The sequence below is a fragment of the Miniopterus schreibersii genome (assembly GCF_964146895.1).
Source record: "Miniopterus schreibersii genome assembly, chromosome: 2".
Classification (NCBI taxonomy): domain Eukaryota; kingdom Metazoa; phylum Chordata; class Mammalia; order Chiroptera; family Miniopteridae; genus Miniopterus; species Miniopterus schreibersii.
The window spans coordinates 70,234,143-70,254,234 of NC_138102.1; the positions used below are offsets into that span (position 1 = coordinate 70,234,143).

The window sequence follows — 20,092 nt, forward strand, 5'->3', positions numbered from 1 at the left end:
AAAAAGGATCGAACAGTCCAGGAGCAACATCTATAACTGAGTTATCCCAAAGCTTCCCCTTAACTAAAATGCCAAAACAAAACCATTGCTCCTGAATTTTTTTCTTAACACCTATATCACAGATGAATAAGTACAGTTTATTTAATTGTAACTTCTGGCTACCCTCAAAATACAATTAGATTTTTAAAAATTAAAATTTGACCTAGTTTGCTTTGTGATCTAAAAAAGAAAGAAAAATCTCTTTTATTCTCAAGTCATACAGGGGGGGCGGAAATCACACAAAGCATAAAGAATGCTTTACCAAGAAGGTCTAAAACTTCCCAGAATTTGAATGCTTTGTTTCCCCCTGGTACTTAAATGCAATCAGGCATGTGACTGACTACATTTTTTCAGAGTTAAAGAACACACTCAGCCATGTTCTTCGACAGGTAAGAACCACCCTCTGTTTATCTGCTCAGGAAACAGCCAGAATCAAACACCCCAAAACACAACGTTACCTTCAAATATTCTCATTATCTTTAGATATTGTCCTTTGGGCTTGAAAATAAAAGCAATCCGGCAAGTTTTATGCTGTTAAAATGGCTCCTGTAGATTGGGGAAGTGGTGTCTGTGCTTCAGCTTATGAGTCATACATGAAACTAAGTGTTTCTAAGGGAGGCACGCCCATGTTGCTGTGGACCCAATTATTCTGCTAGGTCAAATATGCAAATCTACAGGTAAAAACGGGGAGAGGTATAGAAAAAGAAGCAAAGTAGAGCCAAAAAGCAAGATCTACCTTGATTAAACCATTACTCAGCTTATGTTAATTACCATAATTTAAAATTAACAATAAAATACAACCAAAATCTGCAAAGAGGCAAAATTTAAAATCTTAATGTTGTTTTAAAAAAGAAAAATCTTGATATTTAAAATTAATTTTATTTTACTTTATTTTTTTTTATATCAAGTAAATAAAAGTAAAAAAGCATGGGAGGGAATGGAGGGAGACAGAAAAACTTTCTGGCTTTTAATGTAACACTGAACTGGTGAGTCTAACCTGGCTACTCATTAACCCTTACATGAAAGGGATATATTACTACGTAATCTGGAAAGGCTAGCAAACTGCAAAACCAGATGCAGATTTATAAGTTTACTAAACAGATAATATCCACTAGAAAATTCAAAGTTCAGTGGAAAAATAAGTGGGAATTAATCTGGTTTATACTAAAAAAACAACAACAAACGCAGGGTTAGAAAGGAAGCGAAGTTCAATATAACAAAATGATTTAAAATAGAACTGCAAGCTTGATAAAACTCTTTTAAACAAATTACCAATGCAATCGTGGTTCATAACTCTACTTCCAAGAGATAGCCAAAGTTTAATTTAACTTTCAAACAAAATTTTCCACAAGTAAAAGCGTACCAGATGCCAAGCACCCTGCTATGGCCACTGTATCATACATGTTTAGCCTGAGGGTGCTAACAAAGGTGTGAGCAGTGAAGTTTTGCTCTCCAAGCTACTGTACATCTGACAAGGTGCCCAAGCAGCTGAAACATTACTACAATTACTTACCCTGTCCCCTGAGTGAATATTAATTTATTCTAAGAGCTTAAATTTATCAAAATGGCTTGAAAGCTAATGCTCTCCAAAAGCACTTTAAATGATGAAGTGCAAGTCACTAGCTAGCCTTCATCCTAATATTTTACAAAAAGTAAATGGGCTTTGGCAAGGTGTTCTCCCTTTAGTTAATTAGTTGGAAGTGATTATTCTGCCTTACTAGAGGCACAGCTGAGAGGACAAGCTTTCACTGACTTAGAAACTTTACAAACTGCTACAAAACATGACGACAATGAACAGTCTTGTTGCCCATTAAGTACCTATTTATTCCATTCCACTGAACACTGCCTGATTTGCTTATCTTTCTATTAAAATAATCCCTGTGGTTAAACAAATTATTAATAAAAATTATGCTAAAAAGAAAAACACATCACTTTTTCTATTGTCAAATGTCATATTTAGTTTAATTTAGCTCATTTATCCAGAGTGACTATTCAGTACCCCAACACCAAGAAAAAGGCCCTCTGAGCAGTCACAGGAAACGTTCACTGGAAAGCCCAAGTCATCTCCCAGAGCTGAAACTTATTTCAGATGACATCCATATAAGCCTAGTAATTTGATTATCATTCAGCTAATTAGAAATTATAAGGAGTGAAAGAGGCAATAGAGAATGGATGATGTCAAAACAAACAAGTGGCAAAGCTGGTAATGAGAGAATAAAAATTAAAAACTATAAAACTACAAATAAATATAATGTAAAAAGTACTGGGATCTGAAGCTAGCCTATAAGGCCAATACATTTTATATTCTCCTTAAGTATATCACCATACAGTTAAGTGTCTCGAAGTGAGCATTATTACAATAAAGGTTTTTAAAGACAAAGTGAGTAAGATCAAGTGTGTGAAATTTTTTATGAAATATGGATACATAAAAGGATAAGCTTCTGCTACTGAGAAAATCTATTTGTATAAAACTCGTTATTTGATAATGGCACATATTTGGACTGTAATTTAAAAGTAGTATTTCTGGTCACACATATATAGAAGTGAAGTTAAAGAGCCAAAGTAAAAATAATTATCCCTCCTCAACAGAAACAATTATTTTAGCTTTTCCTAAGGAGATGATTCCAGAGTCGCTATTAAATTAGAGATGATTCCAGAGTTGCAGAGTTATATTGCCCCTTTTACCAGGGGCATCCCGATTAGCATTATTTTACCACCCACAGGAACTAGATCTTGGTTCTATTCACAGCCCAAATTAATCAACCCACAGGGGGGAAAAACACACACACCAAAAAAAAAAAAAAAAAAAAAGAAAAACACAGCAAAACAGCACAGGTTCTAGAACCAATCTACTTGGGTTCAAATACCAGCTCTGCCACCTATTAGCTGTGTAATCCTGGGGATTATTTAACAACCCTGTGCCTTCACTTCTTTATCTGTTATTTAGGTTAACGGTACCCACCTCAAAGGATTATTGGGAGAATTAAAATCAGTCCATGTACTACTATTTGGAATATAAAGAACTTAAACAACTCAAAAATAAGAAAACAAACCAGTTTTTAAAATGGAAGAAGAGATACAGATAGCAAACACTAAACAAGAAAAGATCTCAATACCATTACTTAATAAGGAAATGAAATTTGAAGCCAAAACACTATTATACATCATTAGAATAGCTTTCAAAAAAAAAAGTGTTTTGGTGAGGATATGAAACAAAAACAATCCTCATACATTTGCATTTGTGGGAATGCAAAGTGGTACAGCCTATTTGGAAAACAGTTTATCAGTTTCTTATAAAATTAAACATATACTTATTATACAAATCCAGCAGTCTCACTCCTAAATATTTACTCTAGAGAAATGAAGATATATGTCTATTTAAAAAACAACTTCTACACAAATATTTATAGCAGTTTTATTCACAACCACCAAATACTGAAAACTCAAATGTCCATCAATTGGTGAATGGCTGAGCACACTGTCGTATATCCATATAACAGAATGGTATCAGCAGCAAAAATGTATGAACTTCTGAACTGCTGAAAAACACTACAACATGTATGAATCTAAACGCATCAGGCTTAGTGAAATAAACCAGACTCAAAATGTATACTGTGTGATTCCATTTATATGACATTCTGGAAAAGGTCAAAAAAAAAAAAAAGAAACCATATCAGTGGTTGCCACAGGTTGGGAGTGAGGGGAGGGAGAACAAAGGAGAACAAGGGAACTGTTAGGGATGATAGCAATATTCTTTTTATGATGATTGTGGTATTGGTTATGTGCCCCCTGAGAAAGAAGATACCTACTAATAAGGGCTCCTGGTAGCTAACTCAGCTCAAATTTTTAAAAAAGACTGAGCCCAGCAGCCATTTCTACACAGGGGCCTCTCATGTAAACTGCACTTCAGGGAGAAGCCTGCACTGAACTACCTGCCTGCACTGTTTCTGCCATCTGAACCAGCCCTTATTCAATAGGATTGGTTGAATCCTATTTCAACCAATAGCACTGAGGCTTTCCCCATCCATCTGGAGCTGCAGCTATATCCTCTCCATCAAATCTTCACCGACCAATCAAAGGAGCCCCATCTGACCAATCACGAAAGCTCCTTTTGGACCAAAATGTAAGGATTTGGAGTCCTTATTTGCATGAGGACAGACCAATCAGGGACCAGGAGCACCACTTCTGTCTATATAAGGCAGCACCCCACTGATTCTGAGAGTACACTTTTCCTTTCCACTGAAGCCTGAAGACTGGGTTTACCTGGTTGAGCTGAAATACCAAATATGTCTCACTGGAGCAGAACAGACCAGCACAGATCAGAGCAGATTGGCAGAAAAGAAGCAGACTAGAGTGGAGTGGAGCAGATTAGCATCAAGCGGAGAAGACCACTGAGGAGCAGAGCTGTCTAGCTAGAGAGGAACCTGGTCTCAGGACCACCTGGCCCCAGGGCCATCTTACACCCATGCTGTTTTCACAGCTGTGTTGTATCACAATTGAGCTGTTTTACACTGAATAAAGTTTCCTTTTTCACTGCACCCTAAATTGGGGACTCCTGTTGGCACTGAATTGGCACCAATGACCATCAGTTGAGTTATATGATCTATTTATGTTGTCAATAATCATAGAACTGTATACCTAGATAGGGCAAATTCTACTATATATAAACTGTATCTCAATAAACATGACCTTTTTTTAAAAAAAAAACAGTTCATGTGTACAAAGTGCTTAATATAGTACTGGGCATTTAGTAAGTACTTCATAAACATTTATTATTATGCTTCATAGTAGAAGCAACTAGTATCAAATACTACAGGATCACAAACTTTAAATCTCCCAACTATCATGTAAATGTGGCAACTTAGACTTGTGATGGACATATACTATACATACTGTGGGTATGTTTATTTCTAAAATTTGATATATATAAAATCATTATATACCTTATATACAAAGCTGTCATGGCTGCCAACATTTGTATTTGAATTAGCTGAGAAAGATTAGGTTAATTGAATGAATTTACTAAATGCCAACTGAAGTTAAGACACTCTTTAAAACAGAACTTATAAAAAGAATTTATCGTGTCAGCAAGGACTCACTTCTTCCCTTTTATTGTTACTTCTTATCCTTCAACTAAAATTTGAAAACTTTTAGTAAGTGAAAATATAAAACGGTCTAATTTTCATGTTTAGGAAACCTGGGCTTAAAAAAAGGCTTGGTTTGAATCTGGCCCTTAGGTCAGGAGATAACATGCTATCACCACCAGACATGAAAGAAAAGATTAAACCATTAAAATGATAAATGACCCAATTTATATTCTCCACTATTTAAAAATAAAAATAAAATTTAAACAACTGAGATTTACTGTTATAAATCTTTCAGTGGCACAGAACTAATTTTGTTGATATCAATACCTCTCAAAGCACAATCCCAGGTTCTGAACAATGTGTAGCATTTCCAAATATGAGCTTAACTTAAAATATAGTTAATTAAACTAAGGCCTCCTTCCTGCTTCTGCAGATTATTAGGACCCATCCACAAGAAAATCCTCCTGGAGAAGTGTCTGTGTGTTTTAAGAAGCATACCAAAGGCAAAAGGGGCCATGCCATGTCTCTGCCTGGTTTTGCTCACTACTGTATTTTCATCACTAAGGGACCAACACATAGCAGAAACTCAAAGACGTGAATGAATAACTTTTCTAAAATGGTTCACTGAGGGTAAATTGTAGCATAACAGGACTTTACTACACAATGAAATAAATATTTTAAAATTTATCTTTATTGTTGAAAGTATTCCAGGTGTCCCATTCCACGCCCCCCCAATTGACCTCCTCCACCTCGCTCCCACCCCCCTCCAGGCCTTCACCCCGTTATTGACTGTGTCCATGGGTTATGCATATATGCATATAACTTCTTTGGTTAATCTCTTCCCACCCCCCACCCCCCTTCCCTCTTTCCTCTGAAATATGACCGTCTGTTGCCAGAGTCAAAGTCTCTGGATCTATTTAGTTCGCCAGATTCTTTTGTTCATTAGCTTCTTCTTTAAAAAGACCCGTCAACATTTCCTGTGGTCTGGTGGTGAACTCCTTTAGCTTTTTCTTATCTGTGAAGCTCTTTATCTGACCTTCAGTTCTAAATGATCTTTGCTGGGTAGAGCAATCTTGGTTATAGTTCCATGTTTTTTATCACTTTGAATATTTCTTGCCACTCCCTTCTGGCCTGCAAAGTTTCTGTTGAGAAATCAGCTGACAGTCGTATGGGTGCTCCCTTGTAGGTAACTAACTGCTTTTCTCCTGCTGCTTTTAAGATTCTCTGTCTTTAACCGTCAGCATTTTAATTATGATGTGTCTTGCAGTGGGCCTCTTTCGGTTCCTCTTGTTTGTGCTTCCTGGAATTGTAAGTCTATTTCTTTCCCCAGGTAGGGGAAGTTTTCTATAATTCGTTTTTCAAATAGGTTTTCAATTTCTTGGTCTCTTTTCTTCTCCTTCTGGCACCCCAATAATATGAATGTTGGGCCTCTTGAAGTTGTCCCAGAGGCTCTTTATACTATCTTCATATTTCTGGATTCTTTTTTCTTTTTGCTCTTCTGGTAGGGTGTTTTTTGTTTCCCCATGTTCCAAATTGGTGATTTGATTCTCAGCATCCTCTACTGTTGATTCCCTGTAAATTATTCTTCATTTCAGTTCATGTAACCTTCATTTCAAATTGGTACTTTTATTATATCACTGATTTTCTCAGTTATTTTCATAATACTCTTACTAACATGGTTGAGCATCCTTATATTTCATTTAGTTCCTCTTCTAGAGATTTCTTCTGTTCTTTCCATTGTGACATGTTTCTTTGCCTCCACATTTTGGCTGCTTCCAGGTGTTTGTTTCTATGTATTAGGTAGAGCTGCTATGTCTCCTGGAATTTATAGAGTGGCTTTGTGTAGTAGGTGTCCTGTAGGGTCCAGTGGCTCAGTCTCCCCAATTACCTGAGCTGGGCCTTCTAGGTGCTCCCCTATGTGGGCTGTGTGCACTGTCCTGTTGTAGTTGAGCCTTGGTTGCTATTGGTGTCACTGGGAGGAACTGACCCCCCAGGCCAATCGGCTGTGAGGACCAGCTGCAACTACAGCCAAAGAGCTGCTCTGCTGGAGACACCTCTATGGAGCAGAATTTACTTCAGTGGAGCTTTGGTGTTCACCAAGTGCACCCCTTTAGTGTGTCACTCGTGGATGTGGTAGGGTTGTAATGCAGCGTGGTCGAGTCTGATCACCAGGTGCACTGTCTCTGGGGCCTCCCGGGAGGTGCAAAGTCAGCCTCTGCCAGTGCCATCCAGCCTGAGCTACACACCAACCACAGTTGGCTGCTACTTGAGCTGGGCTTGAAGGTGTCCAGGAGAGGCCAAGCTATGAACCAATGCAGGCTGCCATTATTGCCAGTCCTGGGGCCAATTATCAAGCCGTATGGGGCACAAGGCTGCTTGATTGAGAGGTTTTAGAAAAGTCCTAAGCATAAGGCTCCAGAGGCAACTTGCATAGAAAAGCCACTGGAAATGGCCTAGATGAGCTTGTAGGTAGGGAGGGGCGGGGTCAAAGGTGTGAGTCAGGTGCTGTTGATTCAAATATGTCACCTGTCTGCCAGCTGTGTGGGAAAAGGGCTTGCCAAAAAGAGCAATGGCCTCTGCCAGCTCTTCTGCCTGGGAGAAAGCTGCCCCTCTACCTCTCGCCCCAGTTTCAGGCAGGTTAGTTCCTCCCCAAGTGTCCCAGGTTCCTTTGAAGCTGCTGCCCAGCGCTGGGGCTCAGAGGGAGCGCGTCTGAGTCCGTGTGTGGTCCCTTTAAGAGGAGCTGCCTGGGACTCCCGCACCATCCGTGACCATCATCCACAGTCCCCGCTGGTTTTCACATCCTGAAGTTGGGGGATTTCTCTTCCCGGCCCTGGAACCCTGGGCTGGGACCCCTCACTCTGGGAAACCTTCCCTGCCGAGATATCCCTCCCTCACGGGTTTAAACCATGGCACCGGGTGTGGGCCTGTGGCCAAGTCTCTGCGATCCAGCCCCGATCCACCCACGTCTCCGCCCCTCCTACCGGTTCCGATGCTTTTTCAGTTCCCTGGTTGTAGGGCTTCTGTTCAGCTAGATTTCAAGAGGTTCTGAGTGATGGTGGTTCTGTATGTTAGTCGTAATTCTGATGTGGCGGGTACAGCTGCTACCTATGCCGCCATCTTGTTTCCCCCCACAGTGAAATAGTTTTTAAAATATGATTTGGCCCATGATTTGACATAGCTGGATTCCTGTAATTAACTGTGTAATAAGATTCTACTGTCATGTTATTTTGGGTGTTATTCTTTCCTTTCCTGTGAAAAATAACCAAGAATCGACTGTACAATTATATTCTCTATGATGCTCCTAGGTAATATGCTGACTTCAATCTCAAATTGTTTCATACAGGCATGATATTTTATCTTGCAGTTAAATTTTAAATTTCATATTAAAGACAACATGGTATCTGAGGCTGCACCTCTGAATTGTCTGGAGAAGGTTTTTTGAAGATACATGCCTACTCCTAGAAACAGATTCAGTAGTGTGGGAAGAGCCCAGGCTTTTAAGAACCACTGTTCTGTTGCTCCCTAATCCTAGTACCTAATGTAGGTTGTGCTCCTGACATAGCAATCACTCAAAAGAACACTTGTCACCTTACTATTCAATAATCTGTACATGTTATGGAAAGGAAATTCTAAGCTCCTCCTTTGCTATTCTTCAGGGAAAAGCATCATGCAGAAATATAATGACACAGCATCCTAATTGTCCCTTTCCCTACCACCAACTGCCTACTTTCAATTTACCTTTCACTCTGCTATCAGAGACAGTTTCCTAAAGAACTCTTGAGTGATGTGATTATCTCTCGTGGCTGAAAAACCAATTCCCTAGAAGCAAAATAAAAAGCTAGAGTATCTATCATAGTTTCTAAGACTTTCATAATCTGACCTCAATTTAACCATTTTCCAGCCTCTATCTTCCCCACTCCTCACCTCTCCCCACTGTTCTCTGACTCTCGCTCTCTCCCCACTCCTCTCTTCCCACCCCTACTCACTCACACTCACACACAGACGCTCCAGGCTTTTGAAACGTTCTGGATTGCTCCATTTCTATTTGTTAGCCTTCCCTAGATTTGGAAAGTACTTAGCTTATTTCCTAACCCATCCCTTCTCTCTGCCTACTGATCCTTCCTTTATAGTCTCAAGTCAAATGTGTTTTCTGCAGGAAGGCTTCCCTCAACAGCCCCACTTATAGGGAAAGGAGTTCTATATAGAGAGAAGTGCCTTGATCAATGTCAAGTTAATACTGATCTGAGATAATCCTAGATACTCATTCATTTAAATATTTACTGAGCACCTACTATGTGCCAGGCACTATTCTAGGCCCTTGCTATTCAGCAGTGAACAAAAGAAACACATTGATAAACGATCCCTACCCATAATGGAGCCTATGTTTTAACAAAGGAGGGAGACAAGCATTATAAACTAAATATATAGAATGTTAATTATAAGTAAAAGACAAGACAAAAATAAAATATGTTAGTGATAGGGACGAAGAAGGAAAAAATAAAATAGCAAAGAGAATATGTATGACCTTTTAGATAAACCAGCTCGGTTGGACTTACTTTTGCCAGGTCACTTTTGAGTAAAGACCTCTGGTTGTGTAGCTATATCTAAGGAAGAACATTCCAGGCAGAATAAAGCCTGTGCAACCCTAGCCGGTTTTGCTCAGTGGTTAGAGCATTGGCCTGTAGACTGAAGGATCGCGGGTTCAATTGCAGTCAAGGGCACGTACCTCGGTCGCAGGCTCGATCCCTGGGCCTGATTGTGGCTCGTGTGGGAGGCAACCAATCAATGTCTCTCTCTCACATCAATGTCCCTCTCTTTTTCTCTCCCTCCCTTCTACTCTCTTTGAAAAGCAATGGAAAAAATATCCTCAGGTGAGGATTAAAAAAAAAAGCAAGCTTGTGCAAAGACTTTTAAAAGGGAGCTTGCCTAATATGATATTTGAGGCAAATGTGGTTCAAGAAGAGAAAATAAGGAAGAGAGTAATAGGAAGAGAAGAGTACTGAAACTAACAGCCTCACTCTTTAGAGATTTTAACTGGAGAGTTTTGAGTAGATAAGTCACAAGATTTAACTGCTGTGTTGAAAACAGAAAGCAGAGGGGTAAGGATGGGAGCAAAGAGAAGCTAATGCAATAACCCCAAAAAAAGATAATAATAACACAGGCAAAAGAGGAAGCAAAAGAGGAAGGCATAAATTATGGACATGTTTTTCTTTTTTGAGGAATAGCCAAGAAGATTTTTAAATAGATGAAAAGTGGGTTGTGCAGGGAAAAAAGGCTTCAAAACTCCATTTTTGGCAACTGGAAGACTGCAGTTGCGAAAACTGAGATAGGAAAGACTACGGATGGCAATCACTTAGGGTAGGGAAGTATCAGGAGATCAGTGTTGAACACATTAAGTTTGAGATGCTCATTAGCTATCCAAGTGGAGATGTCAAATTGGATATATTGTCCAGTTGGAGTTGAAGACAAAGTCCTGAACCCAGAGTAGAGGTCTGGGCTAGATATATAAATTTGGGAGTCACTAACATTTATATATAATATATATATATATATAAAAGCTACAGATTTAAAAGGTAACAATAATAGACTTTTGGGACACTCCAATATTTAGAGGTGGGGGAGATGAGGTAGAACAATCAAAGTAGGCAGTACCCAAAAATGCAGCAGGAAAACATGGCGAATATGATATTATCCTGGAATTTGAGTAAAAAGTGTTTCCAAGAGGAGGGAATGAAGACCTGTGCCAAATGATGACAAGTAAAATGAGGTCTGGGGGGGAAAATGACAGTTGAATTTAGCAACATGGACATCACCACTGATTTTGAAAGGAGAGTTCTTCATGGTATGGTAAATATAAAAAAGACAAAACACAAACAAACAAAGCATCTGATGAGTTAAAAGAAAGAATGAGAGGTAAGAAATTAAGATAGAAAGTAATTTTGTTGTGAAGAGGTCAAGAAAAGATTTGAGTGGGGGGGTTGAGGGGTGATTGCTGTTTAAGAAAAGAGGTTCCTTTTCTACTGCTCAGAACATTCCATTTTGTACTGCAGTTAATTATGCACAAGTTTGTGTCTAAATTGATAAACTGGTAACCTACCTGAGGGTGGAACTATATTATGCAGCTTCTACAATCAATTGTGACTGTAGAGAAATTACTTCAAACTACCATGGGATTTCAATTTCCATTTTTGTAAAATGTTGGTAGAGTCTAGAGATCTAGTAATTTTGAAGATCCATTTCAGTTCTGACTTTTATGATTCTATAGTCTCTCTAAGCAAGACCTCTGAAAAGTATCTGAAGAACTGAAAACAAAAATCACACTAAGGCTATGTTTTAAAAAGATGTCTCCTCATCAAATTTTTATATTGTTTATCGAGAGTAATACATAAAATTACTACATACTCAAAAGAGTAAGTTGAAATTTTATAAAAGCTTCCAAAATTCAATTATACTTTACTAATAAAAGGTAAAAACAAAAACAACACACAACTATCTACCCACCCACCCCCAAATCTAAAACTAATATTCTAGAAATCTTTTTTTATCTTATGGCAGTAAGATATTTAAGCAAATGGTCCTTTATTACAAGCCCAGAAAAGTTCCTTAGATACATCAAAACTCTATGCTCTTAAAAGACATCTTTTGCTATGACTAAAATTTAAGAAAATGTAATAGAAAGCAAGCCTCTTATTTTAAACTAGCCTGATTCAGCTCTGGCCAGGCAGCTCAGTTGGTTAGAGCATTGTCCCAGTAAGTCAAGGTTTCAGGGTTGAAAGCTGGTCAGGGCACATACAAGAATCAACTAGTGAATGTATAAATAAGTAGAACAGCAAATTGACGTTTCTCTCTCTTCCATTCCTCTCTCTCTCTAAAAATCAATTAAAAAAACAACAACAACATTACCTGGACTTGTGAAATATAGTACAAGTACTGTATTTAAAAAACACACACAAACAATAATAAACTAGACTAATTCAGACTGTCTATATCTATATTTGATATTTATTATTTATCTATAAAATAAATTAAAATCCGTTTTCAAGGACATTAAGAAAAAGCTTAGTATTACAGCTTTAACTCTTATCAGTGGATATATTCTGGTTAATTCGTAATTGAAGGTGCACTGATAATTTACTTGGCTTGAGTTTTTTGCTTTAGGCCTGAATCACAGAATGCTTAGCCCTGAAGACTAAAACCCAGCAACATAAAAAAAAAATACTTTGCTATTATTTTTGCTTTTTAATAAAAAGAACCAAATATAAACAAAAAACTAGGAAAATTTTAGGATATGTTAAAGAAACAAAAACTTCAGTTTCTTTTAATTACACTGCTGATCCAAACAGGGACAACATTAGCAACTAGCCACATAGTCCAATGGTTAAAAGTCCAATTGGCTTTAGAGTGGGTTACCCAGGTTTGAGTCCCAAGTCCACTGTTACCCAGTTGTATGACCTAGAACTCTAAGCCTCTGTTTTAACTTCTGTAAAAGGAATAATGATAAATCCCTATTTCACACAAAAATATTCACTTTAAATTGATTATAGTGCCAACATTATGTGTTCTCAAAACTTATCAAAAAAGGGGAAGTAAACAAACATAGTGTCAGTACATCCAGACTCAACAATAAAACGGGATAAACTGTTGATAAACACAAATTGGATGACTCTCAGAAGCATTACGCTGAGCGAAAGGAGCCAGTGTCAAAAGGTTACATACTACATGATTCCATGTGTAAGACATTCTTGAAAAGACAAAACTGTACGGATCAGGGCTCACAGGGATATGAACTAGGGGAAGGATGTAACTGCAAAGGGAAAACATGAGGGACTTTTGAGATGTGACGGAATTCTGTGTTCTATATTCTGATTATGGTGGTGGCTACACAAATTTACAAGTGCTAATATTCACAGAACTATATACCCCCGCCCCCAAAAGGGTCAATTTTATTTTATGATCGTTTTAAAAATAAAACAATTTTTAAAAATTTCAATACCCCCAAAACCCATTAATTACTCCAGTCCATAGTCACAAGAAAAACAGACAAAATCATATTGAGGGACATTCAACAAAATACCTGCCCAGTACTCTTCAAAGTGTCAAGGTAAAGAAGACAAGGAACCATCACAGATTTTGAGAGGATTAAGAAGACATGACACCTAAATGCAATGTAGTATATCCTGGATGGATCTGTAACAGAAGAGGGACATTAGTAGAAAAACTGAAAATCCTAATAAAGTTAATAGTGTTGTACCAATGTTAATTTCTTAGTTTTGATCACTGAACTGGGATTACGTAAGATGTTAACATTAGTGGGAACTGGATGAAGAATATACAGGGACTTTCTGTAGTATTTATGTAATTCTTCTGTAAGTCTAAAATCCTTCTGAAATAAGTTTTTAAAAAATCAAATGCCAGAATCTTTAAGAAAAAGTAAAGTTTGCAATAATTTCATAATGCAAAAATACACTTTTTCTCTTTCAAAAACAAACCAATGCTATCCTGCATATTTTGATTACCTTAGTGTAAGTTTGATTACCTAGTACAGATTTTACACCTACACTAAGGATCGTATATGTTATCTGAAAGGGACAAAACAGGCTTTACTATAAATGACTTATTATCCATGCTCGTTCCAATGTATATGTTTATGACTTTAAAAATTCTATCAACATTTGATTTCTGAATTCAAGAATGATGTCTTCTTTAAAGAAATTTCTCATACACTCTACCTCTTAATATTCCTTTTTTTTTTTAAGACCTTCAATGGCCTAACCAGACCCCACAGAATAAATTTCAATACAAGATATTTTTGCATCTTGACTTTGGTCTACTTAATTAAAGCCTCACCTGTAGCCATTCTACCTCCTAACACAGACCCCACAATCCAGCTTTGCTGAATTTATTAGTTCTCACTCCACATTTTCTAGCCTTCCCCACCCAGTGAGTACAAAGTCTTTCTGTCCTCCATCATTAAAAGAAAGAACTGGCCTCTTCCTTCTTTATGCTCCCACAGTATTTTGTAAATGATCTAACAGAGAAGCACGAATCACATTGTTTAACCATTCATACATACATTTATGCACTGCTGCAATGTGCAAAGCACTCTGATAAGTTTGGGGGACCTAAAGGTGAATTGATTTCATTCATAACTCCTCCTGCCTACTCTGCTGGAATATCTGGTGAAGAATACTGTACTTTTTCTATTACTTGTTTACATACCTCATTGGCCATTTATTTCAGCCTGATAGTATGCCTGACCCACAAATAGTTGTTCAATAAATATTTGCTGAATGAAAACATTTGGAAGTTCAACTAAATATTGGTTCAATGATAAATCATTCTTTTTCTCTTCTACACAATCCAGACCATTCACAAGTCTGTGTAAGTCTAAGTTATACAAAGCAAGGCCCCTTTCTAACTTTCCTGAATAGTCTGAAATCTATGAATAGGTTGGTTAGGCTGTTTTTGGCACCCCTGTTTGGGGATTAAGCCCACAGCTCTGCATTTGTTGAGAGAGAACAGCTTCTGGATTAGTCCAGTGTTTACACCTGAACATCTTACTATGTTAATAGAGTATGAATAAAGTTAGAGACAGGCAGACAGAGAAGGAGAGAATAAAGAAAAACTCCATTAGATTAGAACTAATTATCCAAATGTGGCCCTTTCCTTCAACTTTTGGTCTTGTTCCTTTTGGGCCTTAAAAGCCTCCTGTCAATGAATTTCCCTAATTAGAAGCAAGCCGGTAAAGGTTTCAGTAAAAAGGAATACTCAAATAAAAATACCCTACAGCTCCTATTACTCATGTTTCATAATACTGCACAGATGGAAAAATTAATGACTTCTCTGAACTATTTTATTATCATCACAAAGGATACATGTTATGTTAACTATAGTTAAACTGCTTTGCTGCTTTTCTTCCATATTTAAAACTGTATCACTGGTACAAAGAAACTTTAAAACTTAAAAGTATTTTGGATTTACAATCATTTTAGGAAGTATTTCTTGGACATATACAATGCTCTAAGTAGTTTAATGTTCTCAAATTTCTATCTCCAGGTCTTACTCCTGAACTACAGATTCCTCTATCCAACTTGACAACTCCATTCAAATGGCTGATAGTCTTCTCAAACTTAACATATCCAAACCTGAATTCCTGATCTTTCCTCCAAAACCTACAGTACTCACAGTTTTCTCCAGTCATCTTAGTGGCGATTCAATAATTCCAGTTCTAGTTGCTCAAACCAAAAACCTTGGCTCTTGACTCCTCTTTCTGTTATATACCCAAATCCAAACTGTCAAGAAATCCTGTTGGTTCACTCTCCAGAACATAGACCCTATAACCATTCAATTTCATTGTTATATCATGCTTCAAGCTACTATCATCTCTTACCTGCATCACTGCAGTCACTGCTTTAATTCTTCTCTTCCTACAATCTAGTCTCAAAGCAGCAGCAAAGTAATCTAATTAAGAAGGTAAGTCAGGTCTTATCACCCTCCTGCTTTAAAAACCCTCCTATAGCTCCTCTTTTCACACAAAAATAAAAGTCTTCATAACTTCTTACACGGACTGCAAGATCTTACCCTGGCCCCAGCCTCTATGATCGTACTTCATAGTACTTCCTACTTGTTGCCTCTCTTCTAGTCACACTGACCTTTCCTTGCTATCCCATGAAAAACACATCAAACATTCTTCCCCTCTAGGTTTTTGCACAGCCTGTTCTCACTTCCTGGGAAGCTTTTCTGTTGGATATTCAGGTAGCTAACACTTTTGCTTCCTGTGGTAAAGTGCTGCAGTAACAGCTACTAATTTGTTCATACTTCTCTGTATGCAATGTGACTTTGCCTCTTCTCCCATCAAGAGGCCAAGTCTACTTCTCCATCCCCAGAACCTAATACCTGAATATTGACCAAATCAGTAACTTTAATCTCATTACAGATGCTTTTATACTCTTTCAATTTGCACATCCAAATACATTTGCCTTTTTATTTTTATTATTATTTTTTAAATATATCTTTATTGATTTCAGAGAGAGGAAAGGAGAGGGAGAGAGAGGCAGAAACATCAATGATGCGAGAGTCATTGATGGGCTGCAGCCCACAACCCGGGCATGTGCCCTGGCCGGGAATAGAACCCCGATCGCCTAGATCCCAGGTCGATGCTCAACCGCTGAGCCATGCCCGGCTGGGCTATTTGCCTTTTTAAATTGTAACATAAAATTTACCATTTTAACCATTTCTAAGCTTATAGTTTAGTACTAATTAGTACATTCATATGCAACCAATCTCCAGAACTCTCCATCTTGCAAAACTGAAACTCTATACCCATTAAGCAACTCCTCATTCCTCTTCTCTAAAACCCCTGGCAATCACCATTCTACTTCTGTCACTACGATTCTGGCTACTCTAGGTACCATATATGAGTGGATTCATGCAGAATTCATCATTTTGTGACTGGCTTATTTCACTTAGTGTAATGTTCTCAATATTGTAGCATGTGTCAGAATTTCCCTCCCCTTTAAGGCTAAAAAATATCCCACATTTTGTTTATCCATTTACCCACTGATGGACATTCTGGTTACTTCTACTTTTCAGCTAGTGTGAATAATGCTGCTACGAACACGGGTGTACAAATATCTTTTTGAGACAGAACCAAAGTCCATGTGCCCAATCCTTCGAAAGGCCAAAACTAAAAACGTCGAAGTTTGGAGTAAGGAAAGGTTTACTGACGAAGAAGACGCCAACCAAGATGAGAGAGCTGGTGGTACCTCAAATCCATCTCGCTTACTGGACCAGGCCAAGGGTTTTTAAGGGGCTAGGGAAAACAGGTATGTGAAACTGTGGTGGGCAAGTTTTTTTTCTTTCCTTTTTGCTTCTACCACCCTATCTTAAATGTGTCTTCTCTGACCATTTTTATCTTGCTATATATGTAGTTTTAATCATTTTTTATTTTTTTTATTACAGTTCACATTATATTAGTTTCAGGTGTACATCCCAGTGATTTAGACATTACGTAACATACTTAGTGAGTGATCATCCTGGTAAAGCTAGTACCCATCCGACACCATACATGGATTATTGACTATATTCCCTAAGGCTGTACTTTACATCCCCATGACTCTTTTGTAACAACCAATTTGTACTTTTTAATCCCTCCACCTTTTTCACCTATCTCCCCAGCCTCCTCACATCTGGCAACCATCAAAATGTTCTCTGTATCAATGAGTCTGTTTCTGTTCTGATTGTTTTTTAGATTTAATTATTGATTGATACTTGCTTATTGCTATTTTATTGTTCCTATTTTTAATCTTTTTTTTCTTTCTTCTTAAAGAGGACCCTTTAGCATTTCATGTTTGGTGGTGGTGAACTCCTTTAGCTTTCTCTTGTCTGGGAAGCTCTTTATCTGTCCTTTGATTCTAAATGATAGCTTTGCTGGATAGAGTAATCTTGGTTATAGATCCTTGTTTTCCATCATTTTGAATATTTCTTGCCAATCCCTTCTGGCATGCAAAGTTTCTGTTGAGAAATCATCTGAGTCTTATGGGAGCTTCCTTGTAGGTGACTAACTGCGTTATCTTGCTGCTTTTAAGATTCTCTCTTTGCCTTTAACCTTTTACTTTTTTTTTTTTTAATGTACCTTTTTATTGATTTCAGAGAGGAAGGGAGAGGGGGAGAGAGAGATAGAAACATCAATGATGAGAGAGTCATTGATCGAGCCCGCAACCTGGGCATGTGCCCTGACCGGGAATCGAACCCCGATCGCCTGGATCCTAGGTCGACGCTCAACCGCTGAGCCACACCTGGCCAGGCAACCTTTGACATCTTAATTATGATGTATCTTGGTGTGGGTCTCTTTGGATTCATCTGTTTTGGGGTCTCTGCGCTTTCTGGACTTGTATGCCTATTTCCTTCACCAAGTTGGGGAAGTTTTGTCATTTTTTCAAATAGGTTTGCAATTTCTTGCTCTTTTCTTCTTCCGGCACCCCCATGATACAAATGTTGGTACACTTGAAATTGTCCCAGAAACTCCTTACACTAGCCTCATTTTTTTGGTATTCTTTCTTTTTGCTATTCTGAGTGGGTGTTTTTTGCTTCCTTATATTCCAAATCACTGATTTGATTCTATTCCACCTACTCTACTGTTGATTTCCTGTAATATATTCTACATTTCAGTTAATCCCGTATTCATTTCTGATTGTTTCTTTTTTATATTTTCTATCTCTGTTTTTATGTTTCCTCTCTCTTCGTTGAAGTTCTCACTAAGTTGATCTACTCTGCCCCTAAATTCACTGAATATCCTTGTAACCAGTGCTTTGAACTTTGCATCTGGTAGATTGCTTGCCTCCATTTTACTTAGTTCTTTTTCTGGAGTTTAGTTCTGTTCTTTCATTTGGGACACAATTCTTTGTCTCCACATTTTGGCATCTTCCCTGTGTTTGTTTCTATCTATTAGGTAGAGCTTCTATGTCTCCTGGGCTTGGTAAAGTGGCATAATGTAGTAGGTGTTCTGCAGGGTCCAGTGGCACAGCCTCCCTCATTACCCAAGCTAGGCACCCCAGATGCGTCCCCCATGTGGGCTGTGTACACCCTTCTGTTATAGTTTAGCCTTAATTGGTGCTGGCATGTCAATGGGAGAGATTTACCCCCAGGCCAATCAGATGGAAGAGCTGGCTGTGACCACCAAACACCATGCAGGACCAGCTATACAGGGACCAGCCTCACATCTCAGGACTTACTTCAGCAGGGCTCTGGTGCCCACTGAGTCTGCCTCTCGAGTGTACCATTTGTGGAGATGGGTAGTGCTTTGATGTTGTCCGAGGCTCTCCACTGGGTGCTCTGGCTCTGGGGCCTTCTGAGAAGTGCAGGCCAAGGTCAGCTGCCACCTATGTTCTGCCCTGGGCCAGCTGGCATGGGCTACAAAATGATTCGCAGATGGCTGCTACATGTGCTGGGCTTTGAGGTGCCCAGGTAAGGCCAAGCTGTGAACCAAGGTTGGCTGCTGCTAGTGCCAGGCCTGGGGCCATTTAGCAAGATGTAAGGGTCACACTGAGGCCAGAAGCTACTTGTTTGAAAGATTTTAGGAAAATCTGAAGCATGAGCCAAGACATGCCATTGGTATAGAAAAGCTGTTGGGAACAGCTTGGGTGGGCCTGAAAACTGGGTGGGGCCTCAGGGAATCACCAGAGTGAGGCAGTATGAGCCAGGTTAATGCAGTCTCAGATATGGTGCCTGCCTGCCAAATCTGTGGGGGTAGGGCTCAGAAAAGGAACAAAGGCCTCGGCCAACACCTCTGTCTGGGAGAAAGCTCTGCTCCCACTCTTGCCCTGATACTGGACAATTCAGTTCCTCCCTGAACGTCTCTCGTGCCTTTCAAGCTGCTGCCCCAGTGCCGGAGCTCAGAGGGAGGGAGTTCAAATAAGTCCATGCGCAGGCTCTTTAAGAGGAATGCCTGGGACTCGAACAGCCCTACATCTCCTTTAGCTTCAATCCCCACCAGTTTTTACAGCCAGACATTATGGGGACTTCTCTTAGTAGCAGTGAACCCTGGGCTGGAGGTCCTGATGTGAGGCTGGTACCCCTCACTCATTAGGGGAGATTTCTGCAGCTGAGAAAGCCCTCCCAATTTTTAAGCACCACATGTGGGTGTGGGACCAGCCCATTCTGCATCTATGCCCTCCTACCAGTCTCAATGTGACTACTTCTTAATTCCCTAGTTGTAGGACTTCCATTAGCCAGATTTCAGGTGGTTTTGAATGATTGTTATGTAGTTTAGTTGTAATTTTGGCATGTTTGTGGAGGATGCAAATATCACGTTTACCTACACCACCATCTTGACCATATCTAGCCGGACAAGTTTGTGGTTTTTTTTTTTGGGGGGGGGGGGGAGTGTATTTTTATTTTTATCACTTTTTCCCCTTCCTTTTATTGTTCAATATTATAGATGTCCCATTTTTTCACCATTGAACGTT

At 38.8% G+C, this 20,092-nt stretch overlaps 1 protein-coding gene across 3 annotated transcripts in view; it reads right to left on the reverse strand.

Annotated features, from left to right (window-relative positions):
• The window catches only part of ELF1 (E74 like ETS transcription factor 1), a 115,647-nt gene that overhangs the window by 85,462 nt on the left and 10,093 nt on the right, over window positions 1-20,092 (reverse strand). Inside the window, exon 1 of one of the 3 annotated variants that reach the window (XM_081127931.1) lies at window positions 498-640. The exons of the other annotated variants lie outside the window; for them this stretch is intronic. The gene's annotated coding sequence lies outside the window, so the exon portion shown is untranslated. Of the gene's footprint in view, window positions 1-497; window positions 641-20,092 lie in introns of those variants that run through there. 3 annotated transcript variants of the gene reach the window in all.